Source organism: Polypterus senegalus, chromosome 1, assembly GCF_016835505.1.
Source record: "Polypterus senegalus isolate Bchr_013 chromosome 1, ASM1683550v1, whole genome shotgun sequence".
Classification (NCBI taxonomy): Eukaryota; Metazoa; Chordata; class Cladistia; order Polypteriformes; family Polypteridae; genus Polypterus; species Polypterus senegalus.
Window position 1 is genome coordinate 130,098,462 of NC_053154.1, and position 17,872 is coordinate 130,116,333.

The following is a 17,872-nucleotide window of genomic DNA, read 5'->3' on the forward strand; positions in this document are numbered from 1 at the left end:
AAGTAGAAGACCTCTCATTCTGGAAGATCTCAATAGCTGATCCTTTCCATTTAAACCAGTAAGTATTTCACTGGACTGTGGTAAAATGGTTTACAATGCAACCGAACAGAGTCACTTATACAAAACAAATATAACACATTCAATTTTCCAGAAATTTGTCTACGCTAGTGCATCTACTCTCTTTCTCACCACAAAATTATTAATAAAATATTTCCTTGGAATATCCCATGCATCCCATACATCAGCTTGAATTTATATGTGATGACTTTTCCATGGTCTGAAATTATAGTATATTTCAGTTATAACTACAATGTTAAGTGAGGTATTTTAGTTTAATTTTATTTTTTGTAATTTATCACAATGCTGTTTTGATAATCATTCTTATCACAGGCATCATCTTTTTATTTAAATAGTTTTTCTTGGGTGAAGTCATTTTAATAGTAACAATACTCTGATGCAGACATGATGTGTGATATCTTCTTACTGATTCTGTTTAGTATGGCAGTGTGCATCTCTAGGTGTACGGGATTTTATATAAAAAAGAAGAATCAATAAATGTATCAGAAAGTATAGTTCAGCAACATTTCTTCAACTTTAGTTTTTCTGATTGTTTTAGCTTTTTCACATCATTGTTTCAGTCTTCTGGCTACTGAACCCCACTGTCATTTTAGACTTTCATCTCAAACTCTTTGCAGCTTAGATTAAAATAATTCTAAAATGTAATAATTAGTCAGCAATCCATCACTGGTTACAATAGTCTTTTTATAAAACCTTTATTTGTGTATTTTAGATGTGACTAATTTAACTTAACTTATCCAGGCATCGCATTGTACATACTTCTGTTCATAAAACCTGCTAGACACCAATCAAATTAGTTCTGCTCAAAACAGACATAGATTTGGCCAATTGGATATCCTTTTAGTGTGAACTTTACTGAGAGGAAAAAGTCCTAGTCCTGTGTTGACATTCACAATCCAAAAAGATTCAATCTATGGATCACTTGAAGCTAAAAACACAGCCTCCAGACATTTAAATACAGTATATGCTACATTCTACTTTTGATAATTATAGTATAGTACAGATATGAAATGTTATATTTATGGTTAGTGGTTTACGTCCTATGAGGTGGTCTGCTTCCTGTTTTTCTTGTCATTGTTGGTTTGACGTACATGTTAAATTTGTCTATAGTACACTAACATTGTAACCTACATGTTGTGAGTCGATATGTAGGGCTTTCTTCTGGTTCTTTGTGGATGTAGTGATACAGTGGCTGAAATATATAGGTGTGTGTTTTAATGCCAGCATTATTTTTAAAAATTAAATGTAATTACAGTATGAAACACCTAACCACTCATACTAGTGGTGGAGACCTCAAAGAAAGGTTAATCTTTGAGATTAAATGTAGGATATTTAAATTTAAAGGCTGGCTTAACTTTTTAAAAAGTTATAACTAGTGTGGACTTGAACCTGGACACAGGCAGACGGACATCATTGTTTCTCACCACACACTCTTTATTTACAACATATTTACAATTTAACGTGCACTCCCCAGTGCCTCTTGCACCGATTCCCCCAATGTCCAGGGCACACAGTCAAATTGCCTTTCTGGCCGCCTCCAGTCCTCTCTCCAGCTCTGTCTCTCTTCCACCCGACTTCCGCTCTCGACTGAAGGGAGGCGGCCCCTTAAATAGGAACCCGGATGGGCTCCAGCTGCTTCCCGGCACTCCTCCGCAGACATGCCCCAGTGTGGCAGAAGTGCCAGCTGCGCACCCGGAAGCCGTCCGGGTGTCCCCTGTCATCTTACCCCCAGCACTTCCTGGTGTGGCGGAAGTGCTGAGCTCCAGGGATATCCAGGCACCGGGGCGCCACCTGGCGGTGGCCACGGGTCCCTACAGGGCTGGGCTTCCAAGCCCTTTACCCGAGGCCCCCAACATAACCAGGGCGGACTCCCCCTCACGGTCTGGAGGAGGCACAGGCACTCCTTCGGTCCTCCTGGGCATCCCGGCCGGGCTCCAGCCCCGACCGGGGACCACAATAGATATAGATATAGGTCTGTTGAGACACCTTGAGCATCCGCCAGGATAATACTAAAGGCTAATTCAAAAGAGAACCAGTCAGAAACTGAGTAAATACAAGTGTGAGGAATTTTGGCTTTTCACTGTTTATCCAATAGTCAGTGTAGTAACTCATGGAGATACGTTAATAAATGCAGAGAAATATTTTCTAATATCTGCATGAAATAGACTCTTCATCCTCTTCCATGTCAATACCTGTGACAGGAGTTTAATGTAGCACCTGATAGCCACCTTATTTATTCACACCAATAAATACCTTTACCATGTCTTCTCTGTAAATATTATTTCAACCAACAATTTTTTTAACCCATTTTTTGCAACATGACCAACAGCATTGGGTACAACGTAAAAAACAGCCTCAGACAGGATGTTAGCCCCTCATAAAGCACACCCATACCCAAACACACACTCTCTGCACAAGCGACCAATTAAAAGTGACAAATTGAGCAGATATACAGAGTGTGCTTCAGAAAGGTGCAAGGATACCCGATAACTTGGAGAAAACACATGTAAACATGAGAAGAAATGACCTACTCTCTGTAATAACAGTGACCGTGGCCCAGAATTAAAAGTGGGTCACTAGAGCAGTAAGGCAGCATTGATAACAACTGTGCTATCCTGTGTGAGCAGACACTATTTAGGAAACAACTGGACACATACAGTGGTGTGAAAAACTATTTGCCCCCTTCCTGATTTCTTATTCTTTTGCATGTTTGTCACACAAAATGTTTCTGATCATCAAACACATTTAACCATTAGTCAAATATAACACAAGTAAGCACAAAATGCACTTTTTAAATGATGGTTTTTATTATTTAGGTAGAAAAAAAATCCAAACCTACATGGTGTGAAAAAGTAATTGCCCCCTTGTTAAAAAATAACCTAACTGTGGTGTATCACACCTGAGGTCAATTTCCGTAGCCACCCCCAGGCCTGATTACTGCCACACCTGTTTCAATCAAGAAATCACTTAGATTGGAGCTGCCTGACACAGAGAAGTAGACCAAAAGCACCTCAAAAGCTAGACATCATGCCAAGATCCAAAGAAATTCAGGAACAAATGAGAACAGAAGTAATTGAGATCTATCAGTCTGGTAAAGGTTATAAAGCCATTTCTAAAGCTTTGGGACTCCAGCGAACCACAGTGAGAGCCATTATCCACAAATGGCAAAAACATGGAACCTTCCCAGGAGTGGCTGGCCGACCAAAATTACCCGAAGAGCGCAGAGACAACTCATCCGAGAGGTCACAAAAGACCCCAGGACAACGTCTAAAGAGCTGCAGGCCTCACTTGCCTCAATTAAGGTCAGTTTCACGACTCCACCATAAGAAAGAGACTGGGCAAAACGGCCTGCATGGCAGATTTCCAAGATGCAAACCACTGTTAAGCAAAAGAACATTAGGGCTCGTCTCATTTTACTAAGAAACATCTCAATGATTGCCAAGACTTTTAGGAAAATACCTTGTGGACTGATGAGACAAAAGTTGAACTTTTGGAAGGCAAATGTCCCGTTACATCTGGCGTAAAAGGAACACAGCATTTCAGAAAAAGAACATCATACCAACAGTAAAATATGGTGCTGGTAGTGTGATAGTCTGGGGTTGTTTTGCTGCTTCAGGACCTGGAAGGCTTGCTGTGATAGATGGAACCATGAATTCTACTGTCTACCAAAAAATCCTGAAGGAGAATGTCCGGCCATCTGTTCATCAACTCAAGCTAAAGCGATCTTGGGTGCTGCAACAGGATAATGACCCAAAACACACCAGCAAATCCACCTCTGAATGGCTGAAGAAAAACAAAATGAAGACTTTGGAGTGGCCTAGTCAAAGTCCTGACCTGAATCCAATTGAGATGCTATGGCATGACCTTCAAAAGGCAGTTCATGCTAGAAAACCCTCAAATAAAGCTGAATTACAACAATTCTGCAAAGATGAGTGGGCCAAAATTCCTCCAGAGCGCTGTAAAAGACTCATTGCAAGTTATCGCAAACGCTTGATTGCAGTTATTGCTGCTAAGGGTGGCCCAACCAGTTATTAGGTTCAGGGGGCAATTACTTTTTCACACAGGGCCATGTAGGTTTGGATTTTTTTTCTCCCTAAATAAAACCATCATTTAAAAACTGCATTTTGTGTTTACTTGTGTTATATTTGACTAATGGTTAAATGTGTTTGATGATCAGAAACATTTTGTGTGACAAACATGCAAAAGAATAAGAAATCAGGAAGGGGGCAAATAGTTTTTCACACCACTGTATATTGTGTCAGTTAATAGTATTTAATTTAAATTAAAAGTAACAGGTTGGCTGGTGAGAACACTCTATTTCACTTACATTTATAAATTTCTCTTCAAAGGAGTACTGTTGCCTCACAGCTGTAAGCACTTTCTCCTTTCAGGTGTGTAGGGAGTATTCCCTGGGGACACTGATTTTCCACCCACATTCCAAGATGTGCAGATTGGATTAATTTGAGATTCTAAATTGGGTAAGCATGAGTATATATAATATACGCGTATACAAAGTGATGTACTGGTATTCTGTCCAGGGTGTATTCCTGTTTTTTGTCTTGATAAATGAATAGTTTTCTAAAAATGGTTGGATGAATAAGCCCTCATTTGAAAGTATGTTATGAAACCACATACTTTATTTGATAAACATTTTAGAAAAAATGAAATGTTCACATTTTGTTATTTCTAAACTGGCAGACAAAATGTAAGCAAAGGAGCACAAACATTTTGAGTGGGGACCGGGATTATTCTGTGTGTTTTAGAAACCTCCTAAAATGATTAATTAGTATGAGACCACAAAGCTGACCATTTAAACATTTACAACTGGTTTGGTTTATAAAGAATCAGTACATACCATAACATTCTCAAACCAACTCAACCAAATTAAGAGTCACAGGAGAACAAGTACAGATACATACATTATTTAAATATCTAGTTGCAAGGATTTATTTTGAAACAGTAAAAATCCATAAATGTAGCTCTTCATATTTAGACAACTAACTTAGCTCAAAAACTGCTATTAAAAGTAAAAACACGGCAGTCATAAACATATGTGTTTAGGGTGGGAAATAATAGATGAAGCAGTAGATAGTAACTGCATGGTTTTATTAGTAAAAGCAATCAAATGGGAGAAGGACATCTCTTTGAAAATTGGACAATACTTTAGGTACTATACAAATGCATCTGTACTCATACACTGTTATATAGCAAGACCTTAACAAAGACTTCTTTTGGCCTTCACAACACAAAGTGGTCATTCATCTCTGCAATGGGGCCTTCAAAAATAAATTCACTTCACAATGGTCAGATGTGACATAAATGAGACATGTTTCTTTTGGTACTGATTACTGCAGCATAAGATCTGTAAATCTTTCACTTTCACAAGTATTTTTTCCAGATTAACTCCAGCTCTTAGTATGCCCCATTTAATAGAGATGAATGACCACTTTACAGATGCTTTGGAAGTGGTATTAAGACTAAAATAAGTCTTTGTTAAGGTCTTGTTACATAATAACATAAAAGTATTTAATGGACTGCACCCATGGGCTGGTATCCCAGCCAGGATTGAACAGAGACCATTGCAATGGAAGAATCAGGAGAGATGGGCACTGTTGAATATTTTCTTCCCCAATATGTTAGATAGCAGTCCCCCTGGGTTAGGATTCACACACAGACAACCTCAGAGCATGCTGGGATCTGTAGTCCCATGGGGCAGCCCTGTTGAGTTCCAGGGGAAACTGCCAGGATTCACAATCCCTATTTTAAGGGACTTCCATTCGACCCGGAAGAGCCTCCAGTGTGCTACACCCTAGCACCAGACGTACTCCCGAGTTATAGTTAAAAGACGCCGCTCGATCGCAGCCAGGAGAGTCAGAGTTGGGAGCTGGATAGTACTTGCCTGGGAGGAGTCAAGGTGAAAGAAGAAGAAAAAGTTTGTTTTACTGTGCTGTATTGGGCTGTGCTAAAAGAAGAAACCTGTTAAAGGTATTTTTTGTGAATAAAAAATGTTTAGTTGCACCTGGGGCTGTCTTGGTCTGGTTGTTTCTGGGGTTTGGGGTTTGCAGAACAATACATTACCAGAAAGACCCTTTTTTCCTTTGGCCTCATTTCTTTTACAATATTTTTGATTTACAGTTGCTGCATTTCCCACCATATGCACTACACCAGAAGTTTCAAACATTTGTTCCTCATTTGGGTATAAAGTGTTGCTGTAAAATGGCAAGTAAAGGGAATGTAATATATGCAACAAAAAGAACCTTGCAAAGCTGCTTTTTGATGTAATTATTTGCTTAACCTAATCACTTACTGATAAGCTAAATCTTCACATACCATTAACACCCCACTCCCATTTTATCGTTTTAAAATCTTCTCCATTATACTGAATGTTTTAAAGTTCTTGAAAAATATTAAAAACATTTTGGAGAGCTTACCAGTGCTATCTTGTTTATTTAGGACAAAGGAAGGAGAGAACTTTCAAACACAAAAGTGAGGGGGTTCCAACTCAAAACAAGGTTTACAAACAGAGATAACGCTAAGCATTTCATTATCTGTAACTTGCATTAAGTGCTCAATCTGACCCAAATCTGTTTTCTTCCAACCACATCACAGGCTATTCATGTAAGGTGGCAAGCTGCTTTGTATAGCGGGACATGGCTAAGTTGAGATTGATTACACCCGTATGGGTGTCAGAATTGCATAAATAAGGTTTCTTCTTTGTTCTTTACCATCTAACATTAGGTAAAAGGTATATTTCAATACTGCAAGCGAAGCACTTTTTAAGTATTAATTATGGGTAAAATAGAGCAAAAATGAGATCATAAATATATTTACAGCCAATTAAAGATCAATCTCTTACAAATTATTAACTCCTTATTATTATGACCATGTGTTACCGACAAGTAGTAGATTTAAAATCTTCTACACAGAACACTGTATTATTTAGCCTCTTCAAAAATTATAAATTGGGATAACATCCCCTTACAGCAGGGGTTCTCAACGTCGGTCCTGGGGACCCCCTGTCGCTGCAGGTTTTTGTTCCAACCAGCTTCTGTTTTTAATTGAACTAATGGGCTAATTAAATGAACTGATATTTCCCAAGTTCTGTATTTAGGGAACAATATATTGATTAGAAAACTAAGTTTGTGAAAAAAAAATATATAATAAAATGTACCAAGCAGTTATATAGGAATAGTGTATTTTTTTTTCTTAGAAGTATTTTCATCTTGATTTTCATTCTGATTTTCAAGGTGTTCTAATTGTTTAATTAATCCATTATTTACTAATTAGTGGGTCTGACTCTAAAGTAGCTGCAGCCTTTGATTATTCAGTGTTTGCCAGCGTGTCTGCTCTGCTCGTTTTAAGTTGTCATTATTAAGATACAATGAAGGGGGAAAAACTGTACAAAGAAAGGGCAAAGTATAATGAAATCAACAAAAGAGAGTTTAGCATTTAAATCTAGAGCAAAAGCAGAAATATTTATAAATGTCTTATAATTGTAAAAATCATGCTGTTATGCTTTTCTGAATGTTGAATAAAAGAAAAAAAAATCCCAGCTAATTAAAGGAGATCAGTGCTATAAGGTGTTGTCACTGATTAGGAATCTACTTGGAACAAAAACCTGCAGCCACGGGGGTCCCCAGGACCGAGTTTGAGAAACACTGCTTTACAGCAATGTTGATGATGTGCTTTGAGGTTTAAATAACATCTACATCCTTCATATATTAGGTCTGCACATCTTTTTTTCCAAGTAAATTTACTCATAAAATCAACAGTCCAAATTTATTTATTTTTTTCACTTTAACCAGCACTTTTTGTAAATGTGGACGCTGTCTTCATTTCTTCATAGATTTTCTCTGAGAACTTTAGTTTAACCCAATGGCCTACAGATGAGTAGGTGAGGCTGTTGTGGTGTGAGTAAGTGTGTGTGTGTGTGTGTGTGTGTGTGTGTGCATGAGTGTACCTATGATGGACTGCCATTCAAGGGATGATTTCTGCTTCACATGTAACATTGTAACAGGATTTCTTATTCCCATACAGCCCTTTTCTGTAAACTAAATTAAAGCATTAATCTTGTTAACATGTAAATAAATAGTTTACAATAATTAAGACCACACCATCATGTTTATAGCAAGGTCTTCCTGCCCTCCACTTGTCCTTTCAGCCCATTTCAGGAATCTCCAGTGCTGATAAAACGAAATCACTGTCCTCAGTTATCCCAAATTCTCCTTCACAGCAATTGTTTAGAGACATCTTTTGTTTCTTAAGCCATCTCAAAAAACATCCAAAACTCCACCTAGATTTTATTCTTTCCCATATCAGACTACTGAAAATAGGTAAAAAAAAAAAAATCATTAAAATGACATCAACAGACTCCTATATTTAATAATTTGTTCACTTATTGTATGGGTCACACAATAGCTTTCCCTCATTAGCCATTTCTGCAAGGATATATTGTGAAATGATGGTGGGAACATTTTTGAAGAAACTCCCACTACATCTTAGCTAGCTGGATCAAACTTAAATTTGTTTACATTGCAGCCCAGACATTAAAGTCTCCCTTCTCCCATCACTTCGGTCATCCTTTGCAAAGGTGGTTGGAATGAAATGGAGGGCATCTGAGCATTTTGAGTTTCTACATAAATGATGTTATATTCTTTGTCATTACTGTTTCAGATTTTTCCATTTATCCATTTCCTGAAGCTGCTTTTTTAAGTACATATTGTAGTCATGATGTAGGAAAGCCTAATTGGACAGGATCAGACAGAAAACAACCCTGGAAGGAATGACAGTTCATTGAAGGGCAAACTAATAGATACACTGACTTCCAACAACACCAAACCCGAGCAGGCATCTCACCTTAACTCAACATAAATACCTTCAGAGGAATATGGGAGCTCTGTGGTTTTAGCACTGACTACTGTGCCAAAGTACAACCTTTTAAACATTTAATGAACGACTTGTACACAGCTTGTGAAATATAAACAAAGGAGTCAGTAGAAATGTTGGGGCCCCAGCCAGGAATGTCCCATTTAATGAGCAGTATAGGCTCTGGACCCCTGTGACCCCACTCTGGATCAAGGGAGCTCAGAAAATGGTATGGCATGGCATTGCACGATTAAAGAAAAAAGAACATATGGCATCTGAGAAAAATCACTCCATTGAGGATTACTGTGAATTTGGCGCCCTCTGCTGTATTGTGAAAGAAAATCCAAGAATTCTGCTTGTCAAAGGCTCACTGAGTCGAATAACAGCATTTTGCTGTGCTGCCGTCTCTTTCGTCATAGCAAACAGGAAAAGGAGGGGCTCTCAGAGGAAGTGGCATCAGGTTTCTTCAGCTCAACTCAACTCCTTACGAGTTGAATTGGAACAAGAAGTGCAGAGTGTATTGTGTACTGCTGTGTGAGTGTTTCTCCTAAATACTTTGTTTTTGTTTGCCACTAAGGAACCATGCAGGAATTTTTAAAGGTCTTTTCGATTTAGAAGAGTTTTTTTTTGCTTTTTCTTTTCCAGCACAATATTTGGGGTACATTTGAAAAGTTACTTGTTACTTGTATTCAAAGATAACAGTGGCGAGGCAAGGTGAACCAGGGCAGAAAGCACAGAAAGAGGTAGGTGAAACCCAAGAGTCCGTATTGAAATAATTGTCATCATAGTGTTGAACAGTTGGAAGCAACAGCAATTCTTAAGTGGTAAGAAGTTAAGGCATATAAAGAATTATTGGACAGAGCACTTTATAGCATTCAAAAAGTAACTCAGCGCTAGTAGAAAGCAAAAACATGCATGTTCATTCCTTCGAAAAAAAAGCAAATATTTTAAGTTAAAGTAGGCAGCTGACTTCAAAGCAATTAAGAGAGGTGCTTATGGCATTAGATTTCTGCCAAAGGTCTGTGTCCAAGTACCACACATTTTGTAAGTACAAGTTACATTTTAAGCTCATTTTACAAGAAAGTTACAATTTTCTCCACAGTGTGCTGACTTCTGGGAGCACAGGTGAGAGACTCCCCTGAAAAGTGTGGATAGGCTTTTGGCCAGAGCAGGGGTGTATCCAGTTGTCATTGTCCATGTTGGAAGAAATGACATACATAAGGGCAATCTGCAAGTTCTGCAATTCAAATTCAAAGAGTTAGGTGACAGGCTGAGAAGCAGAACTGACAAACTAGTCTTCTACAAAGTTCTACTTGTGCCATGTACTAGTCCACGTAAGACAGAGGAGATTAGAAGGCTTAACATGTAGCTCAAATCTTTGTGCAGGGTAGAATGATTTAGGTTAATGGGACATTGGGTCTCCTTTTGGAACAAATGGGTTTTGCCAGTCACATTTGAACCAGAAAGGCACCAATGTTGGGGGTAGGCATACGAGTAGGATTCTTTAAATTTGGCAATTGGGGGCAGGAAGTTCAGGATACGCCAGGTTTAGAACTGTACATGAGGAGATGAACAATAAACTGAGATACGCTTTTAAGTGTGGAGACAGTCAAGGAGCAGCGAAACAGGTTTAAAAATATTTTACATATAACGTCGGACAGGTTCATCGTGAAATTTGGAATTAGTTTTAATTAAAAAAACTCCTCAGTGGGTAAGTAAGGAGATAAAAAAAGAAGCTGTAACTACAAAATAGTTTTGTATAAAGCGTCTAAGTCTAACAACTCTAATGCTAACTGTAGGGTATATAAGAGGATGAAGATAACAATTAATAAGGATATAAAGCAAGGTAAAAGGCAGTTAGAAAGTATTATAGCAGATAAGGAGAAGCACGACCCAAAGAGATTCTTTCAGTATTTTTATGAAAAACAGTCAAGGAGAACGTGAAGTATATCAAGAATAGTAAAGGAGAATTAAAATATACAGACAGTGGAATAGTTCAAGACCTAAACTTCCAAATATCTGAGGTCTTCACATGTGAGGAAGTGGATAACCTCCCAGAAGAAAATGGACTACTAATGTGATACTTATGGAACTGAAGATTGTAAAAGGGGAACTACTGCTTAGATTAAATAGGCTGAAATCAAATAAATCACCAGGACCAAATAATATTTTTCCTCAAGTGGTTGAGGAAATTCGTGAGTACATATGTACTCTAAACCCTTGACACATATGTTTAGGAAGTCACTGCACACTAATCAAGCAGATCCAAGTTATTATAGGCCAATAAGCTAAACATACAACACCGGTAAATTAAAAGGAAAGAATTATTAAAGGAAAGACTGAGTACTACCTGGCAAGGGTAGGAGTTTAACTTTACTTTATTATTTATTTTTATTTTCAGAAAGCATTTGATAAGGTACTACATGAGAGCTTGGACATGAAACTAAAAGAAGTAGAAGTTTAGGGTGTATAGTGTGTAGATGGGTGCAAACTTGGGTAAAACACAGGTGGGCAGATGGTTATGGTGTGATGAAACTTATCAGAATTCGATAATGTTGGGAGAGGTGTCTCTCGGGAGTCTTTGCTCGGGCAACTGGTATTCTTAATACATATAATTAATTAAATAGGATTATAAATAACAAGCAGTTTAAGTCTGCACTTGAAATCCAGCTAGGTGTATTGGCAGATAATCTGGAATGCATTGAATCATTACAGAGGGACTTGGACAGCATAACGGCTTGGGAAGATTTGTGGCAGATGAACTTTAATGTAAGTAAATGTAAAGTATTACACGTAGGGAGTAAAAATGTTAGATTTGAATACATAATAGGAGGTCTTAAAATTGAAAGTACATCTTATGAGAAGAATTTATGAGTCCTAGTGGATTTGTCACTATCAACTTCCAGACAATGTTCAGAAGCAAATAAGAAGGTAAACAGAATGTTAGGTTATATAGCACGATGTGTGGTGTACAAGTCCAAGGAGGTTATGCTTAAGTTTTATAATGCACTGGTGAAGCCTCATCTGGAGTACTGTGTGTAGTTTTGGTCACCAGGCTACAAAAAGGAAATAGAAGCACTAGAGAAAGTCCAGAGAACAGCAACTAGGCTGATTCCAGGTCAGAAGGGGAGGAATTATTAGGAAAGATTAAAAGAGCATTTTCAATTTAAGCAAAAGAAGATTAAGAGGTGACACGACTAAAGTGTTTAAAATAATGAAGGGGATTTGCACAGTGGATCGAGACTGTTATTTTAAAATGAGTTCAGCGAGAACACAGGGACACAGTTGAAAAATTGTTAATGGTAAATTTCGCAGAAACATTACAAAGTTTTTCATCACACAGAGAATCATAGACACATGGAACAAGTTACCAAGTAGTGTGGTACACAGTAGGACTTTAAGGTCCTTCAAAACCTGACTTGTTATTTCGTTATGTTATTTTGGACAAATTAAGTGGATAGGGCTGACAAGCTTGTATTATGCTGTATGGCCTCCTTCTTAGTTCACTGAATCTATCAGTGAGTTTCCCTGCATGTCGACAGTTAAGTAAATCATTTAGATTGAGTAACCTCAAATTCATAATTATCTAACCAACAAAGAAATAAGGACACTATTTAAAACACCAGTCTATTGGCAAATATTTATTGCTTTTGATTTTTATAACTTTATCATTTAAACTCCTCGTCAAAACTAAGTAAATAAGAAAGTCAAATTTAGAGGACTTTCAATCCTTCCATAACCCAAATCTCTTCCCAGGTGGTACTGAGCTTATCTGCACAACTGTTTATCTGTTTCTTTACTTTTTCCACAGCTGGCACTCCCTGGATTCTGCAAATGTGATCTTACACCTTTATTAAAAATTACTTCATTTTTTTTATTTAGGGGGATTTCAAGACCTTGAAACCTAACACTTAAGCTACAATATATTGCAACTGTACTATATATAAATATGCTATCACTCACCTCAAATAATAATAATAATAATAACAATAATGTATCTGCGTAGCTCAGGTGATGCCAGACTCTCAAAAACACTAACAACAGAAGAATGAACAATGCCAAGAGAAAAGAAAAAGACAGGAAGTTAGAGAAGTAATCAAATCAAATCAAAGTGTGTGGGTTTCAATTAAAAAAAACAACCACTCTCAAAAGGCCTAGAAACATAAGGTTAGCCTGGCCCTGAAATTCTGAAGTAGGCTGTGCCCTCACCCCCAGGGAACACCAAGCTTACAAACTCTTATATAGAATGGGGAACCTTGAAAACCCCTTGGCCAAATAACAAAAGTGGTTCAAGTTATAATAAAGTTTAAAAAAAAAAAAAACACAACATTAATCCCAAAATCTGAGCTGAATAATATGAGCTGGTAAGCTAGCTAATATCTCAGTGTTAGCCCTGTTGCAGGCTTACAGTACATAGGCCTAGCATTGGTCCCACAGCTGCAATGTCAGGGGGCCTCACCCCTTTAGGCTCAACATAAAAAAGACAAGGTACATAAAACTAATAATTACGTAATTAACAATATAAATTCATAAAATATAACAAATAAACAAAATAATACTAATTTAAAAATATTATATAAAAAGAAAGAAAACACAAAAAGGGTTTATAAATATATAAAATACAACAAAAAAGTTCAATTAAAATAAAAGGCACTTCATAGCAACAACAACAAATGTATTTGTGTTGAGTTGTCTAGTACATTGCTGTTACCTTACGGAGTACACATAGAGAGTTGGCCTCTCAAAGTTTTTGATGTTATTAAAAAAATAATAATATTAGTCAAACGATTACAGAATAGAAAACAACTAGTTCATTTCTATTGCTAATTAAATGTACGTTTATTAACATCTTTAAAAGAACAGCTGGCACCCTTGCACCACTGAGATTACATGTCCACCAGGTTAAGAAGCACCCTTGTCAATTACATTTTCTAAATAATAGAACAGGGATTTCTATCTCCCACTCCATATTGCATATGATGATTTACATTCAATTAGTAACCTCTAGCTTATTTTACCACTCTTGGGTAAATATTGTCCAATTCTAAGAAAATTATTTGCTTCTCATCTTTTTCATCAAAATTCTTTTATACTGCCAATCATTTAGCATTTCCTTAATGTACACTGTAGCCACTAACATATTGTTGACGGTGTTACAGATAAAACTTAACCAAAATAAGCAAGCTGTTTACCAGTTTCTATGTTTTGGGGTCCACAGAACTAGATCAAATACCAGTCTGGTAGAGTTGAGGGGAAAAGACATTAAAAGTGTATTGGGATGAACAGAAGAAGGAGAAGGGTGATATTCAGGATTGTTTAAACTATGGAGGGATAAAGCTGATGTCACACATGATGAAAATCTGAGGAAGGGCTAATAGAGAGAGAAGACTCAGGGAAGAAGTCACCACAGGTGAGGAGCAGTTATGCTTTAAACAGAGCAAAGGAACAACACTATACAGTTTTTGCACTGAACAGCTCAAAGATAAGCATTGACAAAAACAGAAAGGTATGCTTATGGTGTTTATTGATTTGGAGTAGGCTTAACAGAAGGTGCCATGTAAAATAGGGTGTCAAGTCTGGAAATACAAGAGGCAGAAAAGAGTACCAGACAGGTATATGAAGATTGTCCAGGATATGTATGAAGGCATGAGGACCCAGGTTAGAAGCAGTGTTGGAGTAACAGAGAAGATACCAGTTAGAGTAGGTGTGCATCAGGGATCTTCCATTACCTCTTTGATTTAGTTATGGATGTGTGGACTCATGAGATAAAAAGACTGATGCAACTGGTGCATGCTTTTTGCTGATGACCTTGGGTTGTGCAGCAACAGAAAAGAGGAAGTAAAGAGGAAGCTAAGAGAATGTAGGAGAGCTTTGGAAAATGGAGGATTAGAGATAAATAGGAAGAAGGCAGAATATTTGAGGTATAATGATGATCAGGATTTAGAAAGGTAACCTGCAGGGAGAGCTATTGAAAAGAGTGTATACATGTAAATATGAACAATACAGTGTGGATGGAACAATTGGAAGAAGGTACCAGGGATATTGTGTAATCAAAGAATTAAGGTGATGGTTAAAGGACAGGTTTGTTTAAGACAGTGGTAACACCAGCGATGGTGTATGGAGGTGAGACATAAGCAGTAAAGGGCGCTCAAGAGAAGAAGTTGGATGTATCAAAACAAAGAAAGTTGAGGTGGATGTGTGGAGTTACTAAGGATGACAGAATAAGAAATGAGCCAATCAGAGGTACAACAAAAGTAGGAGAGATAATTAAGAAAGTACAGGAAAGTAGGTTGAAGTAAAGTGAACATGTGATGAGGAGATACAATGAATATGTGGGTAAATAATGATGGTTATAGAAAGGGGAAGAGAAATCAAGGGAGGCAGTAGTGGAGATGGATGGATAAAGAAAAAGATGATTTGAAAGAAAAGGATTTGGCTGGTGAGGAGCTGTATGGAATGGATTGATCAGGCACATTGACCCCAAAAAGAAGTGGGAAGAAATGAACAGGAAGAAGAAGATGTGTTTTGGGGTCATTGTTGAAATTAAAAAACTGGGTTTGGCAATTTTTTATTAGAATGTACCAAGCATTTACTGTTTTTTAGCTGGTTTTAAAGATTTTCGTCATTATTATGATTTTCATTCCCCTCTTCCAGATGTTCTGTTTGTTTAATCCATTATTTACTCATGATTAGTTGGTCTGGTGTTGAAGAAGTTTCAGACTTTCAGCGTTCAGTGCCTTTTGTCCAGATGCCTGCTCTGCTCTGCACATTTTTAGCTGTCATTATTAGGATATAGTTACAGTAAATTAACATACTACACATAAACATACAAATTAATATTTAAACAATAAATGAGAGAATTAAGCATTTAAAGATATAGCAAAAATACAAATATTTCCAAATGTCATATGAATGTAAAAATCACACTGCTGTGCTTCTCTGAATGTAGAATAAAAGAAGAGAAAAAAGGATAAGAAAATTAAAAGAGATCAGTTTGAGGTAAAATGACTGACTGATTGTGAAACTGGCTGGAACTAAAACCCGCAGCACAGGGAATCCCCAAAACTGAGTTTGAGTGCACCTGCTGCATGGTTAGACATTAAAAAGAGAGACTACAATACAGGGCTGGACAAATTCAAGTTTTTAATTCCGAACAGCCAAACTACAGACTCACAAGGATCTACAGACTACCAATGTTTTCGATCTTTGGTCCTTGCAATATTTTCCTAATTAAAAACAATTTGATAAAAACAAAATATCCAGTTCTTCATGTATGATCTTAACATGATAATGTTACTTTTAAAGGCAGCTGCTTACAGCACACCAGATAGCTGTAACCTCCATCTAATACACACACACCTACTAGTGAGTAACATAGGGAAATTGCGTAGCAAGTCTACAGTATAACGCAATCAAGAGAAACAGTAGTGTTAGTGGTAAAGCAACCGGGGCAGTGAGGGCAAGAATGTCAAAAGTTAACCATATCTTCTTTTTGTTTACCACAAAACAAATAAGGTAATATTCAATGTTTACTTTGTTATGGATTATTTAAACAAAGAGGAAAGGACAAGGTGAATTGTGCTATTACTGCCTAACTGCTTCAATAACGAATAAAATTATAAAAATTATAATTATAAAACTGTAATAATTATAATTAGAATTATATTAATTATAAAAATTATAAACATAATTATAAGCAGCATTATGACAAAAATAATTGCAAAATAACTTTTCAAATACACTGGAAAACCCTTTCAGCTGAGTAAATATGGAGAATTTTACACAAGGTAGCGATGACTGCAGGGTGAGGACAGCATCAGAACCAAATCAGAGGATGTACCGTGCTATATGCAGGGAATGTCCAGAAACGACATATTGAAGCAGTCCTTAGTTTTCAGGCAAAATTAACTAGGATCTAATAAATGTTGATGCAGTGCCAAGTCATTTCATGAAATGTACAACACAGAAACAAAAATGTACGCTGATGCAGCAGGCAACTCTTTTCGACTGACAGGACTTTGCCGTCGCTGAGAAACTGACCTTAAATATTCAGCATCTTTGTGTTGATGTTTTTTGCAAATTTTCAAGATTTCAGCCTTAGGAAATTGCCATTGAACTTTTGGAAATCAGAGGGTGACACTTTATTACAAACAGATCTTACCTTATGCAGCTACAGAAAGGGCAGGAGACCATTAACCAACAGAAAATAACGCTTCCCACTCAAGTATGCCGAAGATTGTGAAAATGCTCCTTACTATTGGGTCAAATACTGCAAAGTCTGAAGATGATTTCTCTGGCCTAAAACTCAGCTTTACTAACATGAAGACCTGCTTAATGGTCCAAGTAAATTTTAATGCAGCTGTGTACACAGATGATTGGCTGTGGTCAACTGAAGGCATATGACACTGTAAAGGACATATTGCACCTCAGAATAATCCTTGAAGGTCAAACTGATGATGTTTATCACTGAGAAACAAATTGGTGGGGTCCAAATGAGGCCTCAGAACACATACTTAACAATGCAATATTAATGCTGTGTTTTTGTTAAAATATTCTTGTGTACATTAGAAAAAGACCACAAATCAACATGACATGATCCCTTAAAAATCAATTATTTATTATAACACTCTCTTTCAAGATGATGATTGTGTTTATATTGTGGTAGAAGATTGAGTGCTATGCACTTGTGTACAACAAAACTTTAAATCTAAATGTTGTTGTAAAACGTTGCTGGTAAATCTGTACCCCATATATAAAGCTTAACGGTTCACCAACAAATGCGCGATAGACATATGCACCCCGACAAAACCGCGACCGACAAAATTGCTAGAGAGGCCAAGAGAGTGGGACACCCTTGCTGCAATTCTTCCTACATATGCAGGGCGTGATCTTAAGGACTATCTGCGTGCCGTGCTGATGGCATGCCGCG

The 17,872-nt window shown here is 37.2% G+C and overlaps 1 protein-coding gene across 1 annotated transcript in view; it reads left to right on the forward strand.

The window, feature by feature from the left end:
• Positions 1 to 4,387: 4,387 nt before the first annotated feature.
• Positions 4,388 to 17,872, forward strand: part of LOC120532056 (P2Y purinoceptor 14-like) — a 39,228-nt gene continuing 25,743 nt past the window's right edge. Inside the window, exon 1 of the mRNA XM_039757971.1 lies at positions 4,388 to 4,556. The gene's annotated coding sequence lies outside the window, so the exon portion shown is untranslated. The remainder of the gene's footprint in view (positions 4,557 to 17,872) is intronic.